Source organism: Stegodyphus dumicola, chromosome 4 (assembly GCF_044657685.1).
Source record: "Stegodyphus dumicola isolate Sdum_Otavi_A_Nest chromosome 4, ASM4465768v1".
Lineage (NCBI taxonomy): Eukaryota > Metazoa > Arthropoda > Arachnida > Araneae > Eresidae > Stegodyphus > Stegodyphus dumicola.
The window spans coordinates 195,291,400-195,319,086 of record NC_140771.1 but is presented as its reverse complement, the minus strand read 5'-3'; the positions used below and the strand labels follow the sequence as shown (position 1 = coordinate 195,319,086).

The following is a 27,687-nucleotide window of genomic DNA, read 5'->3' as shown; positions in this document are numbered from 1 at the left end:
CACACTAGGGCTATCTGCCTAAGGGGAGGGATGCCTTCGTGGAGGACTTTCTAAGGGAAACTGGCTCGTATACACGTTACACATGGGGAAAACCACGAAAACACCCATGCAGCCAGCCCATTCGCAGGATTCGAACCTCGGACCGCACTACCAGTGTTCAGCGACTTTACCGCTCGGCCGCTCGTGGGCTTTTTCCTCAACTGAATGAACCTGATATAGATTTTCTGCTTATTGCGCATTGTATCTTCACATATTCCATTTCCCTATTAGAAGATAACTTTTACTTTTAGTGGGAATGTAAAAGCAATTAACGCTAAAATATCGATAGAATGTTTGAAATACACTCGTGTGCAAAATTAAGAAAATTTGCACATTATGTCGAATTTCTGGAAACCTAATAGCAGGGAATTTGAAATTTGGATGAATATACATTTATAACCGAGAAAGAGCTGTAACATTGAAAAGTCGTTTTATGTACGCATGATTGTCACTAAAGTCCATAAGTGCAGGGATATCTAAAATCCCCGTTGTAATATCGAAATGAAAATGAGTTTAATATAGGGTATGGTCTCCTCTCACAGCCTGATAGATCGCTAAGGGTGACGGCATACTGGAGAGGAGATAGTTGCGGAGCCCCTATGTCAATTGATCTCACTTCTACAGCAAGGCAATGTTCAACTCCGGGATGGTTCTCACAGGGGGATGGGGAGATGAAATTGGCCTTGCATAAGAGTCCCAAACATGCTCTATAGAGTTAAGATCAGGAGATATGGTTGGCCAATTCGCAGTTACAGCTGTTCTGACCCATATATCGCACATATTCGATGAATATTTGCGTTATTATTATTCTTCGGCGTCATAATTAGTACTTTTGGTGCAATACTTTCTATAAGAATATATACATTTCCAAATTCTCTTAATTTTGCTCACGTGTGTATTTTCTCAAAGGTTCTGTATAAATTGACAGTTAACGTCACACACACTCCCATACACACACACACACACACACACATATATATATATATATATATTTGCTTAAATAAACTTCTTGCAAAGATTTAAATTGTATTATGTTCTTAAACTTGATGAAAGACTGCTGTAGTTTTAGTTGAAATACTAATGCGGTCATTCTTTGAAACCTAATTTATTGCTTTTTAAATTTTCATATTCTTTTCATTAGAATAAGCAAAAATGTAAACTAAACACCATCCAGCCAGTTCCCATACATAATTTCAACATAGTATGCTCTCAGAATTTTGTATATTTTTAAGTTACACGATGCGAGTCTCGGGTTAGACATGCCTGATTTTAGTTGCTACCTGATGAGACGCAAGCGCGAAGGAAAAACTTCTGAAGGAGATTTAAATGTACTTCTTCGGGTTTTGATGAAGAACAAAGGAGCTTAATTTTTTTAAAACTATCGAACATACTCTATTATTCTAATTTTTATATGCATTCGGAGGTCAAAACGTGCATAGATCAGCGTATAGTACATTATTCACTTAATAACAATGGATTAGATCGGAACTGGTAAGCATCTAGAAGGATACCTGTACCATCTTTTGTCATAAAAATCAAAAAGCACATGCAAGATTTGAAACAGAATGAATGAATGGATGCGATCTGTGAAAGGGAGTTATGATTTAACTTCTGTTTTAACCTATTATAGAACAAAAGCAAGAAGTACCTGCATTAAACGATTATAATAAGAAGTTTGCATGAAACGATTATAATAAGAAGTTTGCATGAAACGATTATAATAACTATACCTCCCCGTATCTTACTAAATTAAGTACTAATTGCAGTATTTCCTAAGCAACTATAATTTGAGGATCTTAGACTTCGTCAGATCCTACTTTTCTGCTTAAGAAACCTACTAAATGGATTTAAGCAATTGAGTAATTTGCAAGCAAAGCAAGCTTCCTTTGATCAGGAAATATAACAAAATCATTCTAATTAACTAAATATATGCAAATAGGCTAATGCCACGAGCTAATAAATAATATATTAAATTACAAATAGTACATACTATTATAAATAGAGAACAATTTAGTGATAGTATTAACTCTGAAATAAATACAATGTTTTGAAAATCAAGGTTTGATAAATAAATTATCTCCCCCAATATTCTTATTCAGAAACATTATACAGTATTTACTTTCTTTAATATTTTAAACAAAAAATTGTTTCATATATTAGATATTATGAACTGACTATCTCTTAACATAGCCTAACTGTCTTTAGAGAATTCCGCTTTACCAAAAATGTTATGAAATCATTTGTATTTAGGAATAATATAATTACTAACATTGCATTTTCAGAAAAAATATACTGAAAATCAATAGCATACCACAGGTATATCACTTCTTTACGTTTAATCAAACATAAAATAATAAAAAAAAGGATACTTAAAAAATAAATGTTTAAGATTAAACAAATACTATCATATGAACTATTGCCCGTTTCTACCAGTTTCTTAAAAGTTATCTGTATAAGTTTTATGTGGGTGACGAAATAAAACGAAGAAACTGTTTTTATGGCATTTACCAACAAGTAACTAAAACATCAGTTACCAGCTATCTTTTATTCAGTTTTTAAATTACAAACCATCTTAAGAGTTTGAATGGTAAACACAATGTTAAGCAGATCATTTTTAAGAACCTTTGATTACCTTAAATAGCAAATATTTTCGAGAAATTTGAAAATTCAGATTTTAAATTAAAACAAAGCAATAAAAAAGATGTGTAGCATTTTAAAGAAGATATTATAATAGTTACTACTTATCAAAAATAGTTAGTGCTTAAATAAAACTCTCAGGAAAAGGATAAAATAGAAAAGAAAAACAATTTTAATGTTCCTTATTTAGTAAGTTGTAGCTGGATATATACTTGGAGTTTTAATATGTAATTAAATAGATGCTCCTTTTAAATTCCTTTTTTGCACCATTAAGGAAGAATGAAAACAACTAAATTATTTCACTGAACTCAGAAATGAAAATCAGCCCTTTTTAATTAAGAATGAAACCTCATTTGGTCCAGATGATAAATTCGCCTTTTGAGGTTTTATTACTTAAGGAACATTTTTCTTAACAATTTACTTTTGACAGTCTCGATATTTTTTTCACCAAAGCTTTCCATAGATGTTTAAAAATGTTAAATGCTAATTGGTTTTTCATAATTGGGGACTAAGTTTCTATCATATTCATTTTACGCAAGAATGATACTGATATTAGTTGTTCTGTGTTAATCATTTTAGTATAAGAAGGACAGAAAATGAATAATAGAAAATGACAAAAAGGGCAATTAATTTAATTGTGGTATAAAATGAAATTATAAATAAATTATTAGTAGTTAAAAATATCTCCGTACTTTATCTAGCATTAATTATTTGGAATTTTAATAGGCGATATTAAATACCTATTTTTCTTTCAATTAAAGAAGTACTATACATTTTCTGTGCGGGAAAAATTCTGTATACTTCTGTTGGGGGATCGAAAAGAAAAAAGGAAGAAGAAAATTAAACTCTTTAGCAGAAATGCACTATATATAAAAGCAAAATATTATTAGAAAGTACAGGCTTTTTTCCTAAATGTGCGTTTTGTTATGGTAAGCAAAGCATTGTTATGTTGTGAAAGTTAAATGAGAAGTGATGAAATTTTGCAATTAGGCGGGAAACGTATACGATTATGCTCATTCGTGTGCAAAGTCTAGTAGACGTTTTGTTTATCTTAATATAGAAAAATATTGTGTATTAGCTAAAATAAAATGAATAAAAATAGAAAAACACATACTTGTATGATCAAAAATGCTTATGTAAATAAAATACATAAAATTAAAACTACTTCTTGTTGACGCGAAGTTATTCTTTCAAGTTAATCTTCCTAAAATTTACAATAAAGTGTGTTTCAACTAGTAAGTACATTTCTTTGGAATCTTTCATGATCATCAAAACTTGCCAGTTTTATGTAATATACTGAGTGGTCAGCGAAGAATATTGCGAAAAATTTGTGACGTTCAGTTAATAGATCTTTCATTCCTAGATTCCAAAAAATGAAATGAATACCAGCTATTTACAGGTAGCTTGACAGTTATTTTTTTTTTTTGGTGATTTTGCTGTTTGCTTGAGTCGCCAGCTATAAACGCAGAGAAAGTGCAACAGTACGAGGTCCCTATGTCCTTGAAAGTGGTAAATGACCTTGGGATTTAACGTTGGCCTGTTTCCTAGACGTCAAGTATCATAACATCAAGCGCGTTTATACGATCGTCTCAGATATTTGAAAAGCTTCGTTGTTCGGGCGTCTAACCGGACTGGGGCCGCTATAAACACTTTACATAGCTAAATTTGTTAATATTAACCAATTTTGTATTCAAAACCTCACTTTGTATGAGCTGTTTACATGTTTAACGTACAAATGTATATATTATTTCCTTTCCTTCTGTTTTGCACATTAGGTGGTGCAATATTTATGTTAATTACAAACTGAACTTGAGTATCTGTTAAGAGAGTTTGTTGGAAACGAAGAGAGACCAGAGTCGGATTACTTTTAAAACAAAAGTGCTTTAGTAAGCTTCGAATCACTTTGATTAGAATATGAGAATAAAGACTAGTAGTAATATAAATTGAGAACTTGAGAAAGGAGATAAGGGTAAATTAATATATTTTAAGAGAAAGTTTCTTATGATGGCGTTTTTTCCAAAGGAAGAATATATAATCATTTATCAGTTTCGTCACTCTTGCGTTAGGTGATTGTAAGCATGGCACTTCCAGTAAGATGTTGTAGAGTCATTAGGTTATTTCTATAACAAGAGTGATGAAAAAGCCTTCGCCGGGAATCGAACCACGGACTTCTGCAATACGCGCCCAGCGTGCAGATCACTACACTATGAAGGAATGCTAAGAAGGCGGGAGAAATACTTTATAAAGTAGCATAATTTCGAGTATTGTTTCTAAGAACAGGAAACTATTTTAAAGGATGAATGCTTTAAAATTTATGGCTGCCAAGAATGCTCCCCTTAACCAGACTTCTTTTTACAGAAGTGTTAAGGAAAGCTGAGAGCATTTGGCTGAAAGGAAACACACTTTCTTATATCGCTGTGTTTCCTGATTAAACTTGAAACAAAAATAACTTATGCTTTGCTAGGCGGCAACACATTGCTTTTAAATCGTCGAGTGTGTTAATCAAAGTGCAATTAAATTCGTACAAAAAACGTAAAATAAGTAAAACAATTTCGAAATTCAGAACTCGAGCTTCAAGATGCATTTATACGTGTGCTTATACTTAAGTGTTCAAATTTTGGTGTGTCTAGGCGTCGAAATTTCCTCCCCAAAAAAATAAATAAATAAATAAGGAACATACATGCATACATAAAGATTCTTCATTATATAAGAATAGAAATATTATTTATTGCAGCTGTAATAAAGATTCAAGTTTCCTTCTCCATTCGCCTGCTTATTCAAATTAGCTACAAAATCTTTAACACACTACAGTATACATTTGAAAGGAAAAGAATTTAATTTTGAGACGTTCTGTGTAGTTACCGCCTGTTCATGCCTCATTTGATCATAAAATTTACGTTCGTTTCTAGTAGTAGAAGTTACCAAATACATAATTAACGAAAACTGCAGCAAAAACAGCCCCTAGGTACTAAACAGCCCATACGTATTAGACAACACATAAAGTATGCATGATTACTGTGACGTCTCAGCCATATCACAGTTTTTATAACCGGGTCATACCACATTTGTGACTCGCTTGAAACCTTGCAGTATTGTTGAAGTATTCTTGCAGTATTGTTGCATACTTATGTGAAATTGGTTGTGATTTTACAGCAGTGTTATTGTGATCGCGAGATAAAATCAAAATGGTACTAGTGTTATTTTTAAATAATTAAATACCCCAAAATTCTGTAACGCAAATTTAAACTGAAGAATAACAAATTTATGCTGTGTGGATTAAGACATCTGAGCATTTAATCCTACTTAGTCGCTGTCAACCATATTGTGTAAAAATAGATAGATACTTTTCCCAGAAGAGAAAAAAAATGATAAATTTGAAACTTCAAAATAAATAAAAGCCCGATTTGTCGTAGGATATTTACTGCTGTTTCATCGAAACTGAACATTAAACGCTACCAGTTGTATGGGATCATCTAGCCGTCGAAGAGATTTGTTCTTTTCCAATTTGGGTTCCAATTACATTCTTGGAGATTACGTTTCGAAACACGCACGAAGGCTGGAAACCGTAAACGTAATTAACTCACGAACGTCACCTTCGCAACGTTGAAGACTTAAGAATTAAAAAGAAAAGTAATAAAATAAAGTAAAAATGAAACGTCTTAGAATCCTTCGAAGGATAAGAAAAAAAAAATCTTAAAATCAAAACACATAAGAAAAGGAAAAGCGGGAACTGGAAATCAATAGATTGAGAAACATGAGGATCGATTCTGACTCCTTATCCTTTTTCTTCCCCTTTTATTACTTTTATTTCTAAAGGAAGGTCGAATATTTGGCAGCACACTTTTTTTACTTTTCTTAGTATGGGAATATATTCCGTCTGGACGTATTTTTATACCTGCAAGTAAAAGAGTTTACGGAGCTTTAACTATACGATAAGCTTGAATAAATGAAATTATTGACTATAAGGTAACATATTTTAAGATACTATGAAATTTGTTTATAATAGTTACGTTATAACAGAAGGTTCAAATCTCGTGATATACAACTTTATCATACAAGCAAAGATTTTTATTTAAATAAAATAGTATTTATTTAAATACCATATAAATTCATTCATTATTAGTTCCAAAAGGAAAAAAGGCGAAGAAAAACGTTCGATTACGTTTAAACAGTGGAGAAACGAAAAAGAGTTCGACAATTAAAGCGAACATTCGCATTTATTTTAACAGACTTCTTTAATTTTAGCATAATTTTCGACATCCAGAATCAAAATTCTTATATAAATAGTTTAAAAGTTAAGCTTGATTTTTTTTTCATTTCTGTTTAGCTTTAAGATATTTTTTTTTCCTTTTTTTTCCTTCAGAATGAATTAATGTTAATTAATTTCTGTTGAATTATGTTCGCCTCAAAATCAAGACTTCGAGTTTGATGTTGATAATCGAGTTATACGAGCAAAGGAGAAAGAAATATAACTTCAAAAATCGAAGCCACGTTTAGCCGGATAGCTTGTTTTCTTTCACACACGTATGAATTAAATTTGCTGTTGATTCATCTATACGTGTAAATGTTTTGTTAATTTAAATATTAATTAATCAAATAAATAACATCAATTAAAAAAGCCAAAAAAGTTGTTACGCCCAAAAGGTCGTTTTTTTAAAGTTTTCTGTGTTACCTTTATTTATTAAATATTATGTTCTTTGCACTTAAATCCCATAAAATTCTATTCAACAGCAGTATTACAAAATATTTAAAAACAACCAGACTGCATATCTTGAAAATTTCTGATACACAGTCTCCCGCGTTGGATATAAAAATTTTTTTTCGTACAGTGTTGCAATTGCTTACTTTGAAATCTTTGAGTTTTTTAATCAAAAGTTCGTTAAAGTTTTACGAAATATGAAATAGACAATAAAAAAAAAATCCAAAATTCCAAATTCGGACTTCCAGGTATCTATATTCGGTTGGAGAAGTACGTTATTCAAAACTGGATGACTCTATTCACAGTGCGAGAAACATTCATGCCTTTAGGCAGATTCTTCATTATTTAGTTTATTTAAATATAATACATGGCGATAATGTTTGGTGGCAACAGTTTGAAAAGTGAATCAACGCAAAATGCGAAAACGAAATTAATAGCCCTTTTGGGCTTAAAAAAAATAGTACAGTGTAAACTTAGGAAGCAAATTAATTTAGATGAATAAGTATAAAATGTTTATTACATTAGGTTAAGAAATAGTTCACTGAAAGTCAATAAAAACGAAAAAAAAAACATTTACCTCATTTAATTCATTATCATGTTATCACTCACCATTAACATGATAATGAATTAATCATATATAACCATTAATAGAAAGAGGAATATACACTGTTTATATGCATTATTTTTTCATATATTCCTAGTTTCATATATCCTACTAGAGATTAACCATTACAAGTCCTTATTTTTTAGAAACAGACTAAACCATTGTGACGATATTATGACTATTTTTTAATACGCAAAGAAATCCTGTCTTACAATATGAAAAGTTGGCTGTACATTTTAAGATAAAGTAAACACTAAAAAGTAACTGCAAAGTAACTGCAATCAGTTATTGTTAGCTTTTTAGTTAAAGGTGCAATTCAGGAGTTTTTTTTTTTTCTTTTCTTCCCACTTTATATTTAAACATATATATTTTTGATAAAGCATATTTTGTATTATTTCTGTATGTGCATACAGTGTATTTTTTAAAAAACATTTTTGCTGTGTTTTCTCCTTGAATCATACCAGTGTTCAGTTTCCTTAGTAAGTTGACTTACACAACTTTTTTGCCCTTTTAATTTTATTTGCTAAACTTCGAACAACATCTTACAAAATTCAACAGCCAATTAACAAAATTTTAAAACGCAGAACATCTTTCGAATTTTCGAAATAATGTTAAATGTTGCTTACATTTTTTTATATTCCTGATATTCCTACTTTCTCTTAAAATAATAATTTATGATAAAATTTAGCGACAGGTCTTCTCGGTTTGAAAACTGAAACGATACGAAAGTGATACGACGAAACAATTATGTCTGAGTTAAATTCGAGTTTATGACGCTTTCTGGGCTAACGCCCTTTCGGCTAAAAGTAGAAAAATTTAAACCCTTTTAATGTGACAGTATTACAACAGAGAAATTTAATTAAATTTGCGTATATTGTAATTCTGCATCAAGTACTCATATCTTGGATTACCATTTCAATATTTATGTGACAGAGAACAGCTGGTTTGAAATAGCTTATTTGAATTAGTCGACGAGTTATCATAATGTTTATTCTAAAAAAAAAATGTTGTCAAAAAAAGTGTCAAAGAAATTGGAATGAACTAGCCAGTTTTTGATTTAAAACGTATGCTGAGTTTTTTCGAACTATGCAGCAATTTCCATTTCTTTAGTTACATGCTGAATTTAAGCTAAAAGCAATCGAAACAGGCAACCCATTTTTATTATTTCCTTTTCTTGAAGAAACGATCGCATTTCGACGTAGATGTGAATTTTTAAGGATTCTTGCGGACAATGTGAAACATTCAGTATATTTGAAGTGAAGTAAGCAGAAAGCTATTTTTAGCACGAAAAGGAAAAAAAAAATATCGAAAGGACTTTATATAAATGGAAGAACTGAACTAACATGCTCGAAGTTTTCCATTCAAAATGCCATTGTACAACTGTTTATGCTGCGCATTGATTTTCCGCGCGCTTTTATATGCTGGAAGCCCTTTTACGAAATTCTACTTTTATTTCGTTTTTAAAACTGGATAAGGGAAAGGCATTATTGTCCCCCGGTGTGTTTGACAGTTATTGCAATTACAGTGATGGATAAATGCTCTGGGTGAGCGCAAAAATTGAATAAATGCCACGGTCTGCTTTATATTTTTGATTTTGCAGTTTTGATCTTCTAATGCAACCTTTTAGGCAGCATTTAAGTTTATGACATATGAACTTTGATGTACTCTGCTTTAGGGGACGTAATTTTGTCTTTTCTCTAACGTCGCGATTGCAGTCAAGTCGCACAGTTTGTAGTGCCTGAAGTCGTTTTAGTAATTTATTTGGTATACATCTGTTTTGAATTTTTGAATAAAATAACCGATAATGTTAATGAAAATTCATTTATTTCTAAAGTACTTTCAGTAATTTTGTTAGTGTAATTCACAACAAGACATGTATGGTTAAAATTTCTTTACGTCTGGGATTTTTGGAAGAAAATAACTATAAAAATAAAGTTTATAATTTTAATAATACGTCAGTTTCGTATTTTTTCATGTCTTTTATATTTAAAAAAAAGCAGGGAATTTAGTATTAAAACCATTTAAATATAATTAGCCCCACTTCCTTATTAAATAATAGTAAATGGAAATCTATTTATTGTTATTTTCATAAACAAGCTTAAGAATGTTAACAGAAAGTAATTTCTTTGCAAATAATCCCTGTTTGTGTATTATTTTAAATTTGATTAGTCATTAATGAAAAAGGTTAAAAAATAAAATAAAGTATAACAAACAAACAAAAAAAGATCTGCAAGCTTTCAGATTTTACATTACGCCCAAACGGGCGTTTTTTTAACGTTTTGTGCGTTACCTTTATTTATTAAATATCATGTTCTTCGCACTTAAACCATCAAATTCAGTTCAACAGCAATATCGCAAAATAATTATAAAATGAGTATAGAATTTCCGACACACAGTCTCGCGCATTGGAGGTAAGAATTTTTTTTTTGTACAATATTGCCATTGCTCGCTTGAAATCGTTGAGTTTGTTAATTAAAAATTCCTTAAAGTTTTACAAAATATTAAATGGATAATAAAACAAATTCCATATTCCAAATTTGGAATTCCAGATGCCCATATTCGGGTGGAAACGTACGTAATTCAAAATTGGATGGCTCTAGGTACCGTTGTTTTATCACAGTGCGAGAAACATATATACATTTGTGCAGATTCTTCATTATTTAATTTCTTTAAATATAATATAGTGCTCTAATCTTTGGTGGCAACAATTTGAAAAGTGAACTAAATTCGATAGCTTTGCTTTGTGTTTTCAAAGTATGCACCTGTAGCACGTGTGTTCAGATGCAGCTCTTTTCCCCAAGTTCATGAAAATTGTCTGCGTCAGATTACACATATCTTATTTCAGTTGTAATTTTTCCCCTTAGGACATTCATTTTAAATAAATATAAATTGACTTTCAAGTATTATGAATTTTATTCCGATATTCAAGTATTTTCCTTTTTAGCAAAATGGAATAAAAGAGAAAATGCATTGCTCGTAAAAATACCATGGTTATTGCTACTTGTAAATAATCATATTTGATAATTCTGAGAATGACTTTGTATTTGTAAATCGTCATAAAATCGATGTTTTACTATAACTACAGCAATGGCATGGAAAGCTGTTTTCAAGTTTTACAAAGCCAAACCAAGTTAGTTGAACACATAACTGAGTAGACAATTTTTGTTGTTGTCTTATCCATCTATGAAAGAATGGTTGCCAGAGCTTCAAGGAGATTGGCTTTGTATTCCCAACTCACATTTGAGGATGGGCACTCCGGGAGCTTCCACGCCTCTGCCCTACCACCAAACCACACGAGAAGATTTTAAAGCAGTAGAGGTGGAAAATGTGTAATGCCATCGCTAAGACTAATAAATCTTAAAATTAAAATAAATCATATAAAAATAATATCATATAAATTTATATATCATATTTATCATATATAAAAGTTTCTAAGGTTTATTTTTTATTATACTTTCTTACATTTTCCTGCTTATCTTTGCAATTAATTCACAGTTTTCTTAACGTAACAGCATTAATAAGCCGATATGCCGCACTTTTATATTTGTCTTTAACAGAATCCAAAAAAACTTTGAATAGGATACGTCCATTATGAAATTCAATAAATTTCTAGTCAGTTTCTCTAAGGCGACTACCTCTACAGGAGGTCAAAATTGTGTTAGACTGTGGGTGGTCATCCATGAACAGTCAGACAGTACATAGGCAGGACTTTTTATTTTGGAATAAAACAAAAATTACTATTTTTGTTTTTACTATTCGGACGTCTATCTCTTAAAAAAAATATCAGGAGCTGTGAACATGTAAAATTCTAAGAAATTGAGAACCTCACCAGTGGCCGACTCGTTAAGACCGCTGAAGCTTGGTAGTTCAACATGGCCCCGAACCCAAGCGAACTAGCTGACTGCATGGTTCGATTTCGTAGTTTTTCTCATGTGTAACGTGAATTTTCCAGTTTTCTTTAGTCTTCCACAAAGGAATCCCTTCCTTGATGTGCTTTGCTATATTTAAAAAATCTCACCTAACCTAACCCAACGTCTATGAAATATAATATGTTTCACTAAATTAAATATTGAAATATTGAAATATTGAAATTTAATAAATTAGAAATGTATTTAAATGTTTTTCAGCTTAATTTGATTTCTTTGATTCTGACTGTTCTTCATTTTTATAGAAATTAAAGCAGTTATTTAATATTACATGTATATCAAGTTTAATAAATTCATGATGCAAGTGTTATTCTCTTTGAATAATAAAAAATTAAGGAGAATTTTCAGGAAATTTTACTTATATTTGATATCTCAGACTAAAAAGGAAGAAAGAAAAGTATTTGTTTTTTTAATAATTAAGCAGTTCGGAATATTACTCATACATACATACGCATATGTAAATCCACCCATCAACTGGAAAATTAAACTGCTGATAACAAGATGAAGTTTTACTTCTGTCTGTCTGTCTGGGGACATATGAATAGCGCGACAGGCTTATGAAATATTTTACCACTTCTGGTTAAAATGCTTCCCTCTATCATCTTTCGAAGTATTAGAATGTGTGAACTGAATATAGCTTGAATGAAGGATCATAACGCTAAAACACTCTGTAGCAAAGATTTCTATGCATTTAGATAAATAGAACATTTCTTTACATATATTCATAAAAATATACGCCAAATCATGTTCTTTCAGCGATGGCAAAACCAAGCTGAATGTATTGGAATGTGGATAACTTATATATATAAAATGTTGTATATATATTTCTTTAGTAAATAAATTATTATAGTTATTTAGAAAATGTAGTGCTTCTTGTTAATCCAAAATATAGTATTACGTGTAATTTTTTTATGTTTCTAATTCTCTCTGATTTATAAATATGTCACCGAGTAAGATGCATTACTGATACTTGGGGTTTGAATTTTATGTCACACAAAAAATTTAATTTATACGTGCATCACCTGGAAGAACTATTTTTCACGCTTTTTGTAAGCTAGATCCTGTTGCTGAAAGAAGGTTCAATCTGTGTAGCACTTTCTGCTTCGTTTTCAACAGATACTTTAGAAGTTGGACTTAGGGGATATTTCATATTTCATTTTCTTATTAAATTGCACCAGAATTGTTGTTTTATTCTTTTTCAGACCACATTTAGGTTAACTCATGAAGAACAACGACATAGTATATCCTCTTCAAATTTAACTTTTATTCATTAATTTTGTTCATTAAATTTTTTACCCAAAGATATTTGTTTCTGATCCATGAATTGATATGCATTTTAATTTCTTCGTTAATTTGAAAGACATTCTTCGCAAGTACACTTTGCTAATAATTTATTCAAAAGGTTCTAATTCATAACATTTCCGGCGTATTGCACCAGCATCGTCGAATTCTAACTGATATAAAATTACTCATTACTCCGCTGTTCTTGTCAGGAAAACTTACTCTACACAAGCTATACTTCAACAGATATCTAATAAAAATAATTCTGATATTTAATGTTTTCAAGAATTATATTGTAAACAACGCAGCATGTATTTATGGTATTTTCAAAAAGCAACTGAAGATTCAAATCGTCGTATAAAATGCAAATGTTTTAATTTTATCCTCTAGCATACATAAATTAACCCAATCAAAATAAATAAATCAGTATTCAATGCCAGAGCTATATTATTGAATGAACAGTAGATTGATAAAAATGAACAGTAGATATACGGTAGTAATTTCTGTTGGTTTTCGCAAGACATTTGTTATCAGGATGATCTTCAATGTCAAACCAATATACATTTCACAAATCACATATATAATTCTTCAATCATTTTAAAAGCTAACTTTAAATCTTTCAAGTGCCGTTATCAGTGAATGGAAACCAAAATTTTTTAATTGCTCCAAACAAAGTTATTTATGCTATTCAAAAATTTCTGGTTTCCGAAATCAGAGTCACCATGTAATTGTAATTGATATGCATTATGCTAAAACATTATGCTAAAACATTATGCTAAAACATTGCTCTGTACATTGATAGAAAGTTACTGATATATATGAAAGTTCTCAGTATAACTTACTCGCTTATCCTGTTACGTATGCACGTATTATTCTATTAAATCCTTATTTACCTCTAAATACTTAGAGTTTCAAACACATTGCTTAATTTACTCTCACATATCCACGTTTTCATCTAATACTTTGCGTTACTTTTTATTTAAATTATGGCCTTACTCTTATTCTTAGGCCAAAGATTTAATAACTAAATCTTCAATAAATGGTACTGGTTGATAAATCAAAATCTTTGGTGCAAATTAGAGGTAACTAACAATCCAGCAATTCCGAATTAATGGAAACCAAAGCTGCAGATTTATTACAATATTAAAGCTATATAATAGTCAGCTGATATGATCACCAGCTATGAAAACCGCGACCATAATTTCTTACTAGTTATGAATGATAATTTAAATGCTTCTGAAGAATGAATTTATTCTTCCTCTAAAACTGTATATTTCTTATAATGCACACGAAAAATTTGAAAACCAAATATGTATTTTAACAAATTCACAAAATAAAAATTAACGTAGTTGATCAATGATATCAATGCTGATAAAACATTGTACAATTCATGTGATGGTGTGGCTTGCTTGGCGCCACTAGCTTATTTTCTGTCCAGGCTTTCTTATCGTATCTGATCATTATATCCTATCTCGTTCATTTGCGCTTTTGCAGCTGACGATGGTGGTTCGGTAAAACCATCGAAACTAGTCCTGTGAAAATTTGAAAATATAACGCTGATTTTTCTTGTTTGACTTGAATTAGTACTGTAAAATTTGTTTGTACATTTGCCTAACCAGCCTACCTTGTAGAGAATTTTCTTTTGTGTTTTAGATGATTTTTTTCCTTTTTGATTACAAGTTTTTCCTTGTTTAAAATTTATAGCTTTGATCTTTTTAAGTTCACTTTTATGTTTTCAAACACGCAGGCACGTTGGGAAAAGGAACAGATCTATGGAGACATCGTTGGTAATATATGAAAAAATTTTAATAAAATTTAATACTAGAAAAGCCGTTTTCAGTCTCAATAGGTCTGTTCGACGAAACGTGCCGGTTTTGTTTTTTCTGCGTCATCAGCTTGGTTGGGGGCTTCAGGCACTTTTTCCTTGACAAGTTCTGTGTGAGGCCTTGAACAAAGTGGATTGACCATGTTTTTTATATGTTTTTCTTGTTTAATATGCAGGTTTTTTCCGCGAACAATTTATTGCTTTAACTTGGTTCAGGTTGTTTTAATTTTGTTTAACATGTAATCTCTGGAATTAGATTATTCAAATGTTCTTTACGGCTTTAGCTATTTTTTACCTCTCCTTTTATTATCATTATATATATAATATACACACATACCGCTGGCGCAACAGAGCTCTTCCAGTATGACAGATTCTGATATTCAAACTGCTTTTTAGTGCAAGCATTTGATTAGCTCTCGAGATCGTTCACCGTGTTACAGTTATAAGGTATTTCTCCCACTTCCCTAGCGAGCCTTCGTGGTGTAGTGGTTCTGCACACTGAGCCGGTATTTCAGAGGTCCGTGGTTCGATTCCCGGCGAAGGCGGTTGCATATTTTTCATCTCTCTGCCTTCTAAAAAAATCCTAATGACTCTACACAGTGACTGGAAAGCACGAAAATAGCGTTAGTTTGGAAATCTGAGTTTTCTGTTGATTTGAAGCTGATGGTGTCAGCAGAAACAAATACTTAGAATCACAAACATGAAACTGCATAAATTTCCGACACATTTCGGTGCTTCTGCTCATACCTTCACCGTAGCGGTGCCTGCATTTCCGCCTTCGCGGTGCTTTCAATACACTTGGTATCGGAGATGCGCACAAAGTCCTTGTACAGATCGACCAGCTTTAACCAGCTGGAAAATCATAGTGTTGCAAACTGTACGGTTGCTATCTGGAAATTAAGCAAGACGCAATAAAGCTGTCATCATCACTGCTGTTTCCTGTTATGTGGAAAAACAAGTGTTCTTGGTGAAGCTTAAGAGCCGACGATTATACGTATGTTAAACCAGCAAGAAATTTCTCTTTCTTTCTCCTGTTCTAAGAAGGTAAGAAATTCTTTTGTTGCCTTATGAAGTTTAAAATAATTGCATTTTATTTTTTCACTGATGATACATAGTGAACCACGCAGTGATACGTGTTAAAGCATGTACTACATTCTTTCCAAATTGTTTCCTTTGCTAATTAGTCACAGTTATAGTCATTTTATAATATGGGAGATAAGTGAAAATCTCATTTCCCTTAGCAACTAGCTTTCCATTTCGCCAAAGGCAGGATTTTCTTTGCGATTAAAAAAAAACGTAATAGTTCTTGGAAAATTCTTGAAATTTAAAGGAAAATTGGAATGTAAATCAGGTGTGTCAAATTCAGTAACTGAAGTGGCCAAATAGTCACAGTGTACAGTTGTGTGGGCTGCAAGGGAAAACAAAAATGGCATTTTTCATACTTGATGTATTCAAACTACATGAGTAAATGCATGAAATCTTACTATAAGTTGCAGTTCCTCAACAAGTAAAAGAAACGTAAGAAAATTTTAATAATAGAATGATGGATATCTTTTATTTCTTTCTTAACACTTTCTTTCTTGTTCCTGCAACTAGCTTGTTGATGTTTGCTGATATCTGGAATCATGCTGCTGGCATTAGAAATTTTCAGAACAGAGATCAGTTGCTTATATACCTTTTTTACATGAATCTGTTCCGTTTGGAGATTTATTTCTTTTCACAACTGAGATGTTATGTCTGATACATACTATTGAACTCACGTACGATGCAAGTTTGTGGCTTTTTTGGTAAAATTCGGAGATATCCAATTTATTGACTTTTTTCATTAGAGTTGAATAGCAAGGGATTTCTGTTAAATTCCATCTGTAAATGGGCTAGCACCTCCTCAATGTCGACTGAGAAAATACGTTTGTAAAGAAACCATCTCAAGAGCTCTTTTTAGCACACGAAGTTATATATATACTCCTCGCAATTGGGTGGGAGTACAATTTTAATTATATTTTTATGTATTATTTACAGTTTTTATTTATAATACTTTCACAAGTGAAAATAGGGCCACGTGTTGTATATGCCTATGTAAATTACTCTTTTAACCCATCAATATTTCTTAACTGTGAATAGTTACAATAAGAAACTATAAAGATAATATATTATTCATTGCAAGTAGACGATATTGAGCCCTTTTTATTTCTTTAAATTTTCTGTCACGTAAACCACAAAAAATTAACATATATAAAAAAAATACTCAGTAATTGTTTATGATATTATAGGTATTCTGTTTATGAACATGCAGTAGAATATTGTGTGAATTGCATGTGGATGTTCATTAAATAGAAAAACACCGGAAAATTATACTCAATTCTTCTCCATCTTAGTAACATTTTTCTCCAACTAGCCAACGGAATAAAAAATACAATTTAAAGAATTTCATTTCTACATAAATAGTAAGAATTAAGTGATTAAGTATTGCCAAACATAAGCTTTAAGCATTACTAAAGTTTAAGCCAAAAAAAGTAATTAGAAATTTCAGAATATTTGTCCATTTTCTGAAAAGGTAAAAATTCTGAACATCATTCACCTTAGTCTCTATTCTTCTCCTAATGTTTTCCATAACTTTTATGTATCATAAAGTATTTCAGAAATTTCGCCAAATCATCGCCAAACGCTTATAATCCCGAAGACTAAAAATAAAATAGCAGAAAATAAATATTGGCGTTATCTCCATCTGCTACGGAACTCGTCGACAATTTTTACGCCGTCGTAAAAACGCGGGAAATGACGACCGGTATTTACTAACAAAAGTTTCCCTTTCAGCGCCGAAGATTTCTGAAGCTGTCGTCGGAAGCATATACTACGTCAGAGTGAAATATTCTCTTGCGGGCATACACTTCTTTTCAGACATTATACTTTTCTTCTTTCTCGAAAAGTTTTGTTGGGTAATGTAGCACTCAAATCCATTTCTCTTTTCATCTCTAGTAGAAAAATATCTACTTTTATGCACTGCACATTTTAAGAAAATTTTGAGTTCGAATAGTCAAATAAGTATTGCGACAATTGAGGTACGACGTTGAGAAGAACCATTTTGCAAATAAGTGCACTAACTGAGTAGAATTTTTCTATAATTTTTCACATACGGCTCTTTTAAACTAGAGTCTAAACAACACTAATGTTGCCTATGTAGCAAAGACTCTGAAAAATTAAGTTTATGAGAAAATATTAGTTGTTTTCCTGTTGAATAATATGTTATACGCATTTGCTCGAAATTACATTTGAAAAATATAAGGATAAATCCGACTTGTCAAATGTGTATACGAGCCAGTCTCCCTTTTAGAAAATCCTCTACGAAGACATCCCTCCCCTTAGGCAGATAGCCCTAGTGTGCTTTGCCATAATTAAATAAACCAAACCGACTGGTCAAAATTCAGTCCAGGATTCTCCAGGAATCGCAGGTTTTGCTCGCATGGTTTGCTCGCAGGCTACAGTCTATTTTGCCAGCACTTATTTAGTGTTTTGAAAAATTCGGAGATCTTTTTCTAGAAATATAAAAATTTAAATAGAAAAACTGGGAAATCTCTCCTGAAGTTAACCGTTTCCCGGGCTTCATACCTAGCGCTGGTTTGACAAATAACTAAATTGAGAAAGTTTAATTTTATTTTCATAATCATTTAAATTTTAAATATTTCTTATGTATCGTATGAAATTTAACACTCGTTTCGTAGGAAATCAAACCATTTACAGGAGAAAAAATTTTATAGTTACTGTACCATTCGTTTCTTCGGTCAGTGAAGTGTCTGCTTACCCATTTCAATCAGAGTTCCATATCAAGAGTGTGTCTTTAGATTTCCAGTAAGAATACGTTTTTCAAACGGGAACCTTTCACAGAAAACAAACACATGCTCACACATATTCACGGAAGCCAAATCGAATGAATCGGTGTACCATAAACTGACCAATTTATGTGTAGATGATTCTAGACGTGTTTGGATCTGAAGGAAAGGAACAACACGCGACGTGCCTTCCCTTGCTCACAAAGTATTTTGTTTCTAAGGTAGCGGTTTCATGTTTTTTTTTTTTTTTTTTTTTTTTTTTTTGGAGAATCATCAAAAGTTATCTCTCCGAGTACATTTTTGATGGATATTATGTAAACGGTTGCAGAAATGTAAATGAATTACTGAAACTCCTTGTAAAGGTATTTCGGGGTGCAGTAGGTCTAGTTGTTGTGCTAGAGGGTGGTGATGCTCATCCGCATCGAGCATCTATGGTGTCAGAATACTTGGTAACAGATATTATCACTTCAAAAGATTGGCCAGATTATTTACCAAATAGAAATTCGATTCAAAATATGCAAAAAGCGTTATGACACTGAATCTGTAAATGCGCTAAATCCTTTCGTGGTCGTCCTGCAGAATCTGAAAAGTGCACTTTAAGATAGATCGTCTGCATTTCCGCAAGACATGATTAGCAGTTCTTTAAATTCTATGAAATGAAGATGCGAGGTTGGCATTTCTGCCACGGAACGTCATACAGCAGACTAAGGAAAGAAAGGATTTTTTTCACAAAACATTGAAAATCGTGCTTAGATAATATCCATATTTCCTTAAATCTGACTTTGCATTCTGTATTTTGAGATTGATTACCTGGAAAACAGGAACTTACGTAAAATAATGCTTTTGTACAAGTGTCTTTTAATAATATTCCGATACGTAATTGTCATATTTTATTTCTGTCAATAGCCTTAAAATTTATTCATCAGTGAAACATAGTGTTGAGTAATGCAAAATTTCACTCCAGTATCATTAACAATTCGGCTAAAAAGAAATATTGTAAGATATTTTGAAACACAATGACGCAAGGTTATTACGTTGTAAAACTGTTGCATAGTTAAATCAAAATAGGAAGAGTAGTGAGAAATTATCATGGATAATTAACTTACCATAAATGTTAGCTGAACACTGCCTGCAACAAGACATCATTAATGCCGTAGAAATATACTAATCACGTTCATATTTATATACCCCAAAATATGTAACTTGATAAATAAATGTGTATGAATCTGCTGTTTTAATTTGCTTTATGTTTCAAATTAAATGGTTGAAAATGTTAAACTTTATTTATTTCATAAATATTGAGTCTTTGAATGCTTTAATTAATGCCTAATGCATTTTTTGTGTAGAACTTCATAGTATTAGAATATTTCATATGCTGCTTTATGAAGCGTAGGTTGTAGAGTCATTAGGTTTTTTTTGGAAGTAGGAGATATGAAAAAAGAGCAACGCCCTCGAAGGGAATCGAACCATGGACCTCTGAAATACGTGCCCAGCGTGCAGACCATTACACTACGAAGGCATGCTAATAAAGCGGGAGAAATACCTTATATACCCCCATTTTAAAGGGCGACTGGGGTTTTTAGGGCACCCAATTACCAAATCCTGGGTGTGGAGAATTATCATTCACCATCCTTTAAGTTCGGGCGCCACTATAGAATCATTAGGTTATTTTTTGGAAGCAGAAGATATGAAAAATGAGCAACGCCCTCGAAGGGAATCGAACCACGAACCTCTGGAATACGCATGCTAAGAAGGCAGGAGAAATACCTTATAAGGTTAGTTATTAATGCTGGAATAAGTACAAATGTAGCCGAATGCAAACAGTCAGACGTTTACTGCCGGTTCCAGTATTTCAGTGTAAGCATAGTGGCATAAAATGTAGTTTTATAAAAGTATATTGAGTAGAAAGAAAGAATAAATCGCATATTTATTGCATTCAGGACAGGAATATGAGGACGTTGAATTATACCTTGATGTTAATAGTATCCTTCCGCGATGCTACACTGATCTTATGTAGAATCCCAACAAGGCTGCGTGCTATCTTCCCCTCCCACCCCACCTCCCGAAAAAAAAAAATTGCAGTTATCGTTTTGATGGACTCAACACCACTTCATTTCCTCTTTTCTGAATGATTGAATATTCCGATGTTTGGAAATTTTTGATAACAACGTTATAATAACCTTGTTCTCTCTGGCGATGAAAGATATTATATGTTTATGTCCTGATATCTATCCATTACGACAGATTTCTGTTTAAAGAATTTAATTGAGAATTTTAAAAATGGATATAAAATATCTGAAAATGAGTAGTTACAATATAGAATAATGAATAAAGGTTCCAAGAAAAACATTGAATGTTAAAGGTAGATTATCATACTGCAAAACAAAATTCTAAAAAATCCATCAGAGTTTTGAAAATCGCCTATATCTCCTATTTGAGATTCTTAAGCAAAGAATCGTACGATATACATTTTTTCTCGCTTTTATTTCCTCTAAGCTAGTTTAATCGTGCAATCCAAAAGAAGAACTCTGAAATCATCGGCATGCGTTCCTGCTAAAGTAAATGATTGCACAGAACTGAGAAGGAATAAAGGTATTTGCATAACAGTTTTCCTCCATTTTTGTCCTTAGATATATAAATAATAACGAATTTCAAGGACAAATCAATAATTCCGTGAAGAAATTAAGATTATGAGATCCGCTGCAATTTTGTAGCTAACTATATTTGCTAACAAATTATTGGTACAGAAGTATCAGTATACAACATAGAATACCATCTGCGGGATAAATTAGAACTACGAAAGGGTTAAAGCTTAATTATGACTGATTTGAATATGAATAGATATCGGGAATAAAATTTTTTTAAGATTATTGCCGATGTTATTAGCCAGTGGTAGAAATATATAGAGTACCCTGTTAAGGAATTTTCTGAGACTTGTGATTTCCACGTCTTTTCCTATATCTAAGGTATTAATTTAATTAACTTTTGTTTACATTGCATTACAAAGCATAGAAAATTAGGTTCATATTATTATTATTACTATTTGGCTTCAATAAAATATTGTGTTTAATTATTCAACGATCAAATTGCTTTATAGCTTGAAACTTATTACATTTTACATATGAAAAGTACTAAATAAATAAATAAACAAAATAACGTTTCAAAAGAATTACGAAGAAAGTTTCCCATTTAAATAAATTTGGATGATTTTCAAGCCAAAAGCAGAAGTTTAATTAAAAACAAACAAATAAATAAGTAAATAAAATATTCGAAACGCAGGAAACACATGAAATTGCTAATACAAGGAATGATTCGTAGCAAGATTAACGTTTATTACTTTGCAATCAAAGACTGAATGACTTAATTTAAGCCATTTAGTCTTTGATTGCAAAATACTAATCGTTAATAGTTAATGCAGTAGTTAAATCCTGACATTAATATAATAGTTAATGACGAAATGTATTTAAAAATTCTCACTTCTTACGCCTATTATGAGGCTAAGCCAATAAAAGAATGCGCAGTACAAAGAGATATTGAGTAAATTATTAATCATATTACAGCGATTATTTTATACAGTTGATGTTATTTGTTATAGAAAAGATGCAGAGAATATTATAGTATTATAATTGTTATTATATTTCGCTTTAATGGTACAGCATACGAATTCAAGAAAATAATGCTGAAGTGGCTACAGTAGATGAAACTTACTACGTTTCAGTAGATGAAAATTATACTTTTAAACAGAAGATTTTGATCTACCATATTAAGAGCATCCTATCATTGCTAAATTAATGATAAAATTTAAATCTGAAATTACTAATTTCTCTTTCAAAATTATATGGTGTTCCTTATAAGTCTTAATATTTAACTTCAAATTTAGGATACAATTCACTGATGACAGTATATGTAAACGCATTTTGTTACCGCTGTAAAATTCAAATTAGTATCTGAAAATTAGCCTTTTTGATAGGGTAGGGAATTATATTAATGAAGAAAATAAAAAAAAAAAGTACGAGCCTGTTTTCGCCAATAGTTCTGTTTCTTCGAAAAGCATATAAGATTGAATGTTTAAAATGTTGTTAATGTGCAAATGTTTAAAACTATCTAAATACATTTAGCATTAAGAGTTGCACAGATACGTACGTATATTAAGGCTACCAGGTGAAAAATGTTAGTGCATTCAATTTCTTGTTTTCGATAATTATTTTTTTTTCTGTTTTTCTCTTTTTGTTCATTAACAATTACAAATTTGACGAAAATATTATTTTTTTGCAGGAAAGGGGAATGTCAACGTATCATCGCATGGACCCGAATCTCGGATCTTCGAATTTCTAGATGAACATGCTAACCACTTACCATATCACTCATGGAAGAATGAAATAATTGCTTATATTCTTTCCTATTTAAAAACAATTGAGGTCAATAATGAGATCCAGTCATCAGATCCATGTAATTATGAGTTATCATCTCCCATGTTTTAGTTCGAACATTACAGTAGATATCCCTGGGGCGTTTCTGCAAATAGTGTGTGCATGCTCTGCAGTACTCAAACGCACAAACAATCTAACTTTAAATCTTTTGCTCTAGTTTTTATATTCAAGAAACTTTAAGGGTTATACTTTTCCCGTACAAAATACGAGTATTTATATATTTTTAATTCTACCATAGTATTTTTTCTTCAGGTGCCATTAGGTCAGGAAGAGAAAACTTAACTGAAGAATCAAAATAAAGAATTTCATTTGGTGGCACTGATTTATGTTAAATAATCCTCGGGTCTTTAAACTTGCAACATAAATAATTATTTTAGAAATCTTCTGTTGCTATTATTTCAAATTAAATGCATGTTTCTGAATCTACAGAAGTAAATTTCTCCTAGTTATTGCGTCTGATATTTTAAGATTTCTAGCCTGAGATACACGTTTTTCCCCTTAATGTGAGAAAAAAAAAGTTTTAGTGCAACATTTACTATCACCTGTTAAAAAATAAAAATTCTTTCTTAACATTTATATCTTGGTTTCTAGGTTCTTTGCACAGTATGTATGCGGACACTGAATTAGTTTTTCTGTTACTTTCTTACGGCTTATTAAAACTGCCAGTTTATTGTGATAATCACTAATGATGCACCGTAATTTTGTTTTGTTTTCCAGCAACCGAACCGAAATGCATTTACGAGTTTAAAAAGATTGGATTCACATTCTGATGATTTTTTTATTTTCGACAGTATTCATTCCCTAATAAAGAATAACGTGGCGCTTTAAGGGAAAAAAAGGGTTTCACTGCTAAAACATAAATTGAAGGTATTATGATATCGACGTTGGTTCAGCTAGGTTCGATACTTTCAAATTGTTACTTTCGATAAATCATAGATGTTTCGTAGAATGATTACATATTCAACAGGTTAGAATCAACAGGATAAAATATTCGATATTCTCATTTAAACAGACTGAAGAAGACAAAATTCATTACTTAGGATATGGAATGCAATTCAGAATTATACTTTCAGAAGAATTTTCTTGTGTTTGTTTTTCTTCTGAACTGTATGAATTCTAGAGACTGTGAAGTGTAAATCAATGTAGCATTTGAACCGATATATACAATAATCAACTTAACAGTCTTAAAAGTTCCACCAGTGGCAGAGTGATTAGTATTACAGTATTTCGAGTCCAGACAAATGGACTGGCTGCTTGGGTACTTTAGTACTAATTCCCTCATTTCGTAGTTTCCCCTAGAATAGCCTTCAGAAAGAGCCATCGCGTGCTCTGCTACGTTCAAATAATCTAGCAATAACAAAACTCAAAAGAGGATTTGAAACCAGAAGAAAGTAGAAACCATGTGTTAGTGTTAAATACGCGTAAAGAAATTTGAATTTATTTGGATTTTACTTAATGTCGATGCTTAAATGAGTTTAGAGTCTGACTACCACTCGTTTGAAGGATTTTTTTTGTACAGAACATGAGGAGCTTTTATAACATGCATCAGGATTTCTTTAAACATTGAAATACAGAACTAATCCTCCATAAATGTGACGTATATATATATGTAATAATTTTGATGCCCAGTCGTGATGGCAGAGTGGCAAGACGAGATGAAACTGGATTCCGACAAATCACCAGTCTTTATTTTCACACATATCCAATTACGCGCGAAATTACGGTAGTTTGGCAAACACTTATTCAATCATAATTAGATGTAATAAATTTGTATGCACATTTTTTAAAGAAATGACGCAGACATTTAGAAAGCGAAGCAATGCGAAGATGTTAGCAAGGTAGAAGCTAGCAAAAGAATTAATTCACCAGCGGTACTCTAAGTCTGATGTATAAGTACAGCTAATCGTAATTGGTTAACTTAAGTTTTAGTTGCCCTTTCTAAGTAGCGTTATATAACATGGAAGGATCTTGAATTTGGGAGAACAGATGAATTAAGGGGAACACCACCAAGTCTAGAATGTTAATTTCGAGACCGCCAATTATTCTTTAAGCAGCTATCGCATAGACATATATATATATATATATATATATATATGTCTATATATATATATATATATATATATGTGTGTGTGTGTGTGTGTTTATGTGTGTGTAGTTATATTTTAATAAAAATTCAGCAGTAAACCATACAGAAAAATAAAATCTTCTTTTCACTAGAAATCTCCACTTTTTATAGCATTGCAAGCTTAATATGACATTTTTGTCGTATTACGTACTACTTATATTTGAATAATTAATTACAGAAAAAACTACAGCCGTTGGGAAAACTGAACATAGAACTGGGAATTAGACGCAGAAGCGAAATCAGATATTCCTTTTTACACTATTGGATTATTTAGGGCTGAATCAAATTCTTATATTAATCACTTAAACATATAAATACTCCATCAAGTGACTTGCTTCTCAGACGTTCACATTGGGAAACTTAACTAAGAATGCGCATCATTCAGCTAAGTTGTATTCTTCAGCTTTTAGATCATTTTTTGCAACTACAATTCTAACAAGTAAGTTTTAAAAAAATATACTCTGTTGAGAAAAACATAACTGGAATATCCATTGGAAACCATTTTTGCAATTGTTTCGAAGAAAATAATAATAAAGATTGGTTCCGTGACTTCCAGTAAAATAATGAACTATGTATAATCTAGTAATATCTAATCTTACAATAGAAATTTAATGAAATGGGATTGAAGGATAAAATTCTAGCTCAATGTATTTTCATTAAAAGAAATAGCTAGACTCCTACGACTGTTAAATTCCAAACAATTAACCGGGTAAAAATTTGCAATAAGTATTTAACGAGGAATTTTCCTCCGGCTTGAAACTGCTCATTTAATGGAATTCGTTCGGACATGTAAAGAAAAATATAAATATGAATAAACTTCACCAACAACACTTGTATTTTTATTCCATTTCGTAAAACAAAATCAATTTCACTTCTGTTTTTATTGATGTTAGCGCTATGTTTGGTTATGCAGAACATGAAATTCAGCAATAACACGAAAATAAACAATCCGTTTTTTATGCCAGTTCAATTCTCGAGTAACCGGTAACCAGAGAGAGCATCCACGATTAACTAGAAATCAATTGTATTGCGAGGACATTTTTAGAGCGATTTAGGTAGTTACTGGAGCAGGAAAGAAGGAAATTAAGCAATGCCCACACCGAGACTCGAGCTCCGAACCTTTCGATTGCCATCCACAAGTGCTTACAATTACACCACAAATGCACGCGGTAAGGCATGTAAAAGCTCTATTATATTCTCCTTCAATGAAAGGATAACTAGAGAGGAAGAGGACACATTTGTCAAATGCAGCTGGTTATGACTTACAATCCCTATTTTAGCTCAGGTACCACTTGTAGAGCAATTAGGTATTTAACGGATCAGAAAACAAGATCAGCAGTGCCTTCGTAAGGATTCAAACTACGGACTTTCCGACTGCCAGCCGGACGTATTTCCAATTACACCAGAAGAGACGGAACGCGGGTAAAGGAGAAAAATCTCTTACAGCTTATAAAAATATGACAAAGAATCACTCATATTATAGTGGACAGCAAAATATTAGTAAGAATTTATCTGTATTTTCCGACAGTATAATACGAAGAATAATTTCATTTGGTTACTTAAATTAAGTCAGCGTTCAAAACAAAACGAAAACAAAAACAGCATAAAAATTTAAAATTGCAGGAAAATCATTAGACTGAAAGAAATTAAATTATTGGTGGCATTAAATATGGTAGTTACGAGAGAACTTGAACATTAGCATTAAATTTAAGATCTAGTAAAAAGTTAGAGATTTTGCTATTTTTTCCGCATAGTTCATTTGATGGACATTAATTTGATAAAATTGATAATAGCCTATGCACTTCCTTTCCCTTTCAGTATTTTTAGTAGATTGTTTTGTTTTATGCTAATGGTTTTTGACAGCAATGTTTTCATTATTTTGCAATAAGAAGACTTTTTTTTTCAACAGATCCCAATTTATTCACAATCTGCTTAATCTACCCTACTCTACACCATTACTTTCGAATCAATTTATCACTAGTAAAATTTCAGATAATTATTGTAACAAAGAAATGCTGTATGAGTTCCTCATCCAAATGTTTATTTATGTTTGTGAAGCTTCACAAGCTGTTTGGAAATCTGAAATGCAACTATCGCCATAGTACGATTTTTTTTTCTGTTTTGCTGTATAATAGAAGGACTTAGAAATACAATTAAATCAGTTGACTTTCCTTTCTTAACAAAACAGCCACTTCATAAAGTGAAGTTTTTTTTTTTTTTTCAAGAATGAAAATTTTCCGAGACATATTATTATTATTATTATTAGTTTTCTGAAGTTAGAAAACAGTATCACT

General features: G+C 31.5%; 1 protein-coding gene and 1 long non-coding RNA gene across 3 annotated transcripts in view; one reads left to right on the top strand and one right to left on the bottom strand.

The window, feature by feature from the left end:
* LOC118182866 (uncharacterized) overlaps positions 1–23,827 on the top strand; it is a 409,247-nt gene extending 385,420 nt beyond the window's left edge. Inside the window, exon 3 of the long non-coding RNA XR_004757133.2 lies at positions 23,114–23,827. This is a non-coding gene — a long non-coding RNA (uncharacterized LOC118182866). The remainder of the gene's footprint in view (positions 1–23,113) is intronic.
* LOC118189141 (teneurin-m-like) overlaps positions 1–27,687 on the bottom strand; it is an 866,809-nt gene that overhangs the window by 813,317 nt on the left and 25,805 nt on the right. The window lies entirely within an intron of this gene.